The sequence below is a fragment of the Periplaneta americana genome, chromosome 8, assembly GCF_040183065.1.
Source record: "Periplaneta americana isolate PAMFEO1 chromosome 8, P.americana_PAMFEO1_priV1, whole genome shotgun sequence".
Taxonomy (NCBI): Eukaryota; Metazoa; Arthropoda; class Insecta; order Blattodea; family Blattidae; genus Periplaneta; species Periplaneta americana.
In genome coordinates, this window is record NC_091124.1 from 580727 (window position 1) to 588843 (window position 8117).

The window sequence follows — 8117 nt, forward strand, 5'->3', positions numbered from 1 at the left end:
TCCTGTGTTCTTCTTACAGCAAACAAAACTAGGAGAAACATTTCACAATTCTTTCACCTTTCATACTCGAAATATTTCGCTAAGCCATTAAACACACTATCAAATATAAGGTTTTGGGTTTTCTCTAGGTATGAAAAGAACACTTTTACTGAAAAAATGATATTTTTATTCTTAACTTGAGTCAATTATCTATACATACAAAACTTCAAATTAATACCCATTAACAGGCTGGGCAAAGGAAAGATGAAGAAAGTAACCCATTGTTTAAAAAAAACCAACCAATTTCTCATCTTTTATTAAGAAATACCACAGTCTAGCACATACAGTCACGAAGCTCAATAGTAGGGAATATGCATCCAATGACAGTTGAACTTTAGTTACTAGCCACTAGGATCGCTACTACTGCCTCATCAAACAATGCAAAATAGTACCGGCACAGTCTATTGTTCCTACTACTCTCAGTTGCTAACCGCTTGGAGCGTTGTATCGTGAGAAATGCAAAAAATCACCTCAAGCTTCGTGACTGTATATCAGACTGTGGAAATACGTTAAATTCTCAATAAATAATTCAGTTATGCTAAAAAAAAAAAATAGCGACACAAGATTCATAAGATCTTTGTAATTGTGTGAAACGTTTATGCTCTGTTGGCATTATTGTGAAATTTAGATTTTAAGGAATTGCTTCTTACTTATAAGGATTGTGAATATGATTGAAAGTAAAATAAATTTAATGCGATTTATCTGTTGTATTGTTGATAATTATTTTTCCTTTATTTCTTTATATACTGTACCATATATCTGTATCAGTTTTACAATGGAATTACTGTTTCAACTGAATTGGTTTGCTGGAGAGTTGTTAGTATGGGCTTATAAGAGAAATAATAAATATAATTCATACAAGAAAGCAACTCTATCCCTCTAGCAAACCCCATATCAACGCAAGTCTGATCCATTGCTAAGCAAGTGACGTCAGAATAGTGTGACATAACTCACTGCCAATGCTAAACAAGTGATGTCAGACGTTGAAACTTCTGTAATATTTTACCCATTTTACCCTAGAGCATAAACATTTCACATTAAAAAGTTAACAAATGTTACAACAATAACTGGTATGAAAGTACATTCTTTCTTCTATATCCTTCTGTATACAGGGTGATTCAAGAGGGTTTACTGTCCCTTATGGAGCTTATTTCCGGAGACATTCTCAGCAAAAAATGTCATATAAACTTTTTTCTTTAGTTTTAAGGGTAAAAAAAATATTACAAATAGAGAATGAACTATTCAGAAGTGTCATTTCTTTAAATGGCTAGTGTTCTGAAGCTAAAAATCTGTTGTTTTGCACAGATTTTATTTTTAAATTTTTAACTAAAAATGATATCATTCTTACGCACTTATTAAAAAAATTGTTACAAATCATACGACTTTAGGAACTTGATTCTTTACAATGCATCCTAATGTACAATCTTAAAGAATTTACAAGAGTGACGTGATTTGTAACAATTGTTGTGATAAATGTGTAGGAAAATGTAATTAGTTAAAAATCGAAAAAAAAATCTGTACGAAGCAACTATGGAATTCACAACTTTTTTTTTAGCTTCAGAATACTAGCTAATTAAAGAAATGATACTCCTGAATAGTTCATTCTTTATCTGTAACATTCTTTTACCCTTAAGTCTCAAGAATAATTGTATTTTACAAACAACTTCAAATTAGTGTAATTCAGAAAATATTGAGATTAGGACAAATGTTTATTGGACATTTTTGCTCAGAATGTCTTCGCAATTAAACTCCATAAGGGACGGCAAATCCTCATGAATCATCCTGTATAGTCTTGGTACCCATATTCGTAATACATGTTCAACTGGGAGAAGTTCTGGACTGAATTATTGCACACAGGAGGCCGTGAAAAGTTTAGAAAATCTGGGATTAGCAAAACTGTTATTGGCTATGAATGAATACATGTTAAACATGCCCCATAATGTGATGAGACCAGTAACTGAAAGTTCGGATAATTTCAATGGCGAAAAGTGTTTTTTTTTTCTCTCTGTGATATAGAAGACTGTTTCGAAAGGAAATTTTACAACATAATGAGGACTTAGTAATCTCGTATGTAGTTTAGTCAACTTTCTGCAAAAGATTAGGTAAAGAAACTTTTAACAATGTTGCAATTATGATCATTTTAGAAAAATAATGAATCTTTCATATTCTGAATTTCATCATTTCAGCATCAGAGCAGAAAAGTCCAACATGTGTCACAGGATGTCCGAAATTCAAAATAAAATGGTGTCTAACATGAAGAGGATTATGAATGTGTGCAATTTAAAGACAGTCAGTGAGGTTGTACTGTATTAACCGTACATGAGTAGAATTACGAAATATTCAAGAGATGATTAAAAGCAAGCCATGTCAACAATAATCTGCAAACAGTCATTCCCATTGATTCACAGCAGTGTACCAAAACTTCTAACTACCCTGAGAGATGCAATTAAAGGGCTATGAAGTCCTAAACATTACTGTGATGAATGAAATGTTCTCTAATAATATACTCAATTCTATCTTAAACACACTTGACTTATGTATAGAGCTGCCATATGTCCTGATATGGTAGGACATTCCCGATTTTCAGAAAATTTTCCCATATCCTGCTCATACTACCATGGGATGCAGAATGTCCCACTTTTTAAGTTAAATCCATTATCTATTCCTAAGCAGAATTGAAATTTCGCGCATAATGCAACACAAATGCAACACGCACCTTGTTCAGACTCAAGGGGTATGCAGATTTAAGAGAATACTTTCTTACCACCTTAAGTTTGTATTTGGATACTTTAATTAGGGAACGAATGTTGATGATCTAAAAATCTACTTAAAATGATCAATAAAATGCCCTTAAAGGCCTTAAAGTAATGGAAAAATTATGCAAAATTAAAAGAAAATCACATTTAAATGTTATTCAAAGTACTCGCACCACAACTTCTTAAAAATTAGTAACCTTGTTTCAATGACTGCCCGCAAATCTCGGACAGAGGAGGCAAATTCCTGGAATTTGGCTAAGATAAAGGAAAAGAACATGCAACAGAATGAAGGTTTTAAGGGAAAACTATAGATTTTAATGAGGGTTTACAACGTGTTTCAATCAGGGGGTCCACACCTGTGGAGTAACGGTCAGTGCATCTGGCCGCAAAACCAGGTGGCCCGGGTTCGAATCCCGGTCGGGGCAAGTTACCTGGTTGAGGTTTTTTCCGGGGTTTTCCCTCAACCCAAGATGAGCAAATGCTGGGTAACTTTCGGTGTTGGACCCCGGATTCATTTCACCGGCATTATCACCTTCGTTTCATTCAGACGCTAAATAACCTAGATGTTGATACAGCGTCGTAAAATAACCCAATAAAATTTTTAAAAAATCAATCAGGGGTGGTCCATGTCAGTGCCTTCATTCTCCGTCTCCTCCTTCCGTTCTTCACTTCTGTTACCAAACCTTCCAGATAGGGAGTGTAAATGAGCGCACCGTGCATTCTTGCAATCATCTTGAATACTGCCTGCTACAGTACATTCCTTCCGAACCATATTGAGGACAGAATGTCCTATTGTCCAGGAAACAGTGAAAGTTTCCCCTCTTTCAAACATAAATTCTAGACACTCTCGTACCAACAAAAGAACAGTAGTGGTCAAAGCCCTCACTTAAACTAAGCTGCTGTCAAGCATTTTACATTACTTCCACTGTGTGAGGTGAAACCTTCAGTGGAATGAGGGATGGACTTTAGAGTTTGTTCCAAACTATAAAACTCAAATTTCACTGCTATTCACTTATTCAGTAGGTAATTACTACTGATCCATTTGCTTAGAAAAAGATTTAACAGGCCTATCTGTAAACAAGAAAGTAAAATGCATTCCAAATTATCTAAATGTTAAAAACGTTAAAAAATGCAGTATAAGACATTAATTTTTTACGTTCATATTAACATAGAAAGGATTTCTATATTAATAGGCATTGTTCTAATGTGAAAAATAGGATGACCTTTCATCAACATCCGCTCCCTGATTATAACAAATGTAATGTTAAATATTCGTTAAAATATTGAACAAGTAATTCTTTAATTATCCTGTACATACATAGGCTACACTGTATTAATACACCATTATTGTATATCAACTGCAGTAAAATGTCCCTGTTTGATATTTTTAAAATCTGGCAACCCTACTTATGTATGACCAAAACAGTACTGTAACTTAGTTATTTACAGTCAAATCTCGATACAACTTTCTGGGGACTTGAAAAATTGTATTGTTATATCAGGGTTATTGTTGTAGTAAGGGATTACGAAATTTTGCCCAAATTTATGTTCTAAAGGAGAGTATAGCACAATGGGCTGCAAAAGAAATGCCAATACCAAATTATATCGTTTTCTGAGGACATCAGCAAACATGGCGAGGTGGAAAGCTATTTTCCTGAGATTAGTTTTTTAAAAACATGTTCACGTTATTATTTAATATGAATTGATTTTAAATTATTCATATACTTTTATTTCACAACATTAATAAGTATGCTATACGCAAATAGTGAAACTGCAGTTTATATGGTATTCCACAGCCTTCCTTATTACCCATGGATGCTGTCATTGTTACAATCAATATATATGGTCAGTTGTATTTCATATTGTATTAACAAAACAATGTATCAGTTTTATTACAAATATAAATACAAAATTTTATTATATAGATACAGAACTGAAAATTGAACCTAATTGAAACATTTAACTATACATTTCTCCTTTGCAGGGAATAAAAACTCTTTAGAAAATTTAGGCCAGTTCAGATGTTTATATAATTATTTCATACATACAGCTAAGTCCTCATGACACGATGTTTCAAATCAATACCGGTAGCAACTTCAACTCAGCAATTCTTTTGGAGGGCAATGTAGAAATAAGTATAAAACAACATGACATATTATGAAATTATATTTACTCACCATTTGATTACACTGTTTTAAGTACAAATTCATTTAACATTCGAACATGTTCTTTGAAGTGACTGTAGATACTCTGTCTTTTGGTTTTGAGGTTTTCAGCAACAAACGTGTTTCTTACTGTTTCTAGCACACAGATGGTCTGGTGGTATACTAGAGATATTAAACTATAGTCCGGATCACCTTACTTAATACCCTAAGGGTGAAACCTAACCATTTTTCCACTATTACTACATATGCTAGTGGATTATAGTGATCTTCTAGTTCTCAGGTTGAATTTTCTGTTACCAATTTCGTTTCGAATTTCGGGTACTGACAAATACTACAACTGACAGTTATTTTCTATCTATTATGTTGGCAGCAACAATTTCGGTTTGCAGTAAAGGAAACTGATGAAAATGCAAACAAATATATTTTTAGGTTAGGTCTCATTAATCCTAAACTGTTTAGTCAAAGTAATGAATTTCATGTTGCCAGACAAAATAAATTTTAATATTAGATCATACTAATCCTAATTACCAACATAATATGCGAGAAATCCAGGAGGAAAATATACTGTTCATAAATTGAACCATTTAGGAAACATCTCGCAACATAAAGATGAGATGTGGTAAATAAGCAAGACATCGTTATTGTTAATACTGTATTATTATTATTTCAGTGTACGTAGCATTGTGATTTTACCCTCTTTGGTGATATCTGGTATTAGTTGGCGACACTGGAGAGACGGCCAAATTAGATTTTTAGGAACTTTTGTTTATTTATTTTATTTTATTGGGTTATTTTATAACGCTGTATCAACATCTAGGTTATTTAGCGTCTGAATGAAATGAAGGTGATAATGCCGGTGAAATGAGTCCGGGGTCCAGCACCGAAAGTTACCCAGCATTTGCTCGTATTGGGTTGAGGGAAAACCCCGGAAAAAAACCTCAATTTTAGGAACTACACTTACGTGATCCTCACTATACTTCGAAGTAGCAATATCAACATCTGCTGCTAAAATTTTTAAATGCTTTCGTTCAGGATTAATTTTGCCACCTACACCACTGTCCTTTATTTCCTTGCGTTTCTTTACGAATATTGTGAGTGTTGACTGAACAAACCCATACTGTTTAGCCACTTCAGTCCCCTGTATAAATCACTAAATGCAGGTAATTTAGTCTCCAAACTGACTTGTTTTCGTGTTGCATCTGCCATCATTAACTAGTAACACTCGAATGGAAAGGTGCCAAGCAGTCAGGAAGACAATGCAATGACAGGAAGCACAAAGCAAATCCTGTTAAGGTCCACATGCTCTGGAAATAGGTCGAGTTCTATCGTAACAAACTTCTTGCATAGAATGCTAAGATGTCAACAGAAGTGTGAAAGAGGGTAGGCGAAATAATGATAAAACATCTTTCAGGTTGGTATTACACTATCTAAGTTCTTTGACAAAGAATATTATAAAATATTTTATCAAAGATCTGTGATAAAAGGTAGGATTTTGAGAATATTACACTTACTTATAAAGGCTTTCAGAGAATCTGGAGGTTCATTGCCGCCCTCACATAAGCCCACCATCAGTTCCTATCCTGAGCAAAATTAATCCAGTCCCTAGCAGTCCCTCAAATCCATTTTAATATTATTCTCCCATCTATGTCTCAGCCTCCCCAAAGGTCTCTTTCCCTCTGGCCTCCCAACTAACACACTATAAGCATTTCTGGATTCACCCATACGTGCTACATGCCCTGCCCATCTCAAACGTCTGGATTTAATGTTCCTAATTATGTCAGGTGAAGAATACAATGCGTGCAGTTCTGTGTTGTGTAACTTTCTCCATTCTCCTGTAACTTCATTCTTCTTAGCCCCAAATATTTTCCTAAGCACCTTATTCTCAAACACCCTTAACATCTGCTCCTCTCTCAAACTGAGAGTCCAAGTTTCACAGCAATACAGAACAACCAGTAATATAACTTTTACAAATTCTAACTTTCAGCTTTTTTGAGAGCAGACTGGAACATAAAATCCAGACGTTTGAGATGGGCAGGACATGTAGCATGTATGGGCGAATCCAGAAATGCATATAAAGTGTTAGTTGGGAGGCCAGAGGGAAAAAGACCTTTGGGGAGGCTGAGACGTAGATGGGAAGATAATATTAAAATGGATTTGAGGGAGGTGGGATATGATGGTAGAGACTGGATTAATCTTGCTCAGGATAGGGACCAATGGCGGGCTTATGTGAGGACGGCAATGAACCTCCAGGTTCCTTAAAAGCCAGTAAGTAAGACTGGATGACTAAAGCTTCTCTACCAAATAATAACAGGTATTTCACATATTATTTTATTCTGCGTTTATTTTCTTCCCAATGTCATATAAAATATTTTATCTAAGATAATCTAAAATTAAGGAAGAAGAATTATCAGTCTGCACTTATAGTTGAATAAAAAAATCTTTTTTTTTTTTGATCACAGATAAACATTAATAGAATATGTAAGTAATTGTAATAAAAAAGTGTACCTTACCGAATAATTAATGTTCATTAATATCACTCTCTTTAAATTTGTGGTCATTTCCTTCAAACTCTAGTATAAATTTAATGATCAGTTTTATATTTTCTTGGGTCATCGAAATGCAGGTCCTGGTCATTAATATTATGTATTACTGGTATGACTTTTTTTACATATTAACTATGATTCTATTAAACAGATTTTTAGTTTCTGCATAGGATTGTAAAACAGTAAATAGGCCTACATGTACCATCAGCAAATTCCATGAGCTTTAACTGTGCAACTACAGTAAATGACATTTAACTTGTTAGATATCTCATAGCGTCAATGAATTACTTACATCACATTTATCCACTTTTAGACATTTACCAGAACTCGTTCTTCTCCTTCAAATCTTTCTCCCTTGGTGTTTCAACTCGTAATGTTTTATACTGTACTTTTTATTTTATTTTAGTAGGTTATTTTACAATGCTTTATCAACATCTTAGGTTATTTAGCGTCTGGGTGGGATGAAGGTGATAATGCCGGTGAAATGAGTCCAGAGTCCAGCACCGAAAGTTACCCAGCATTTGTTCATATTAGGTTGAGGGAAAACCCCAGAAAAAACCTCAACCAGGTAACTTGTCCTGACCGGGAATCAAACCCGGGCCACTTTGTTTCGC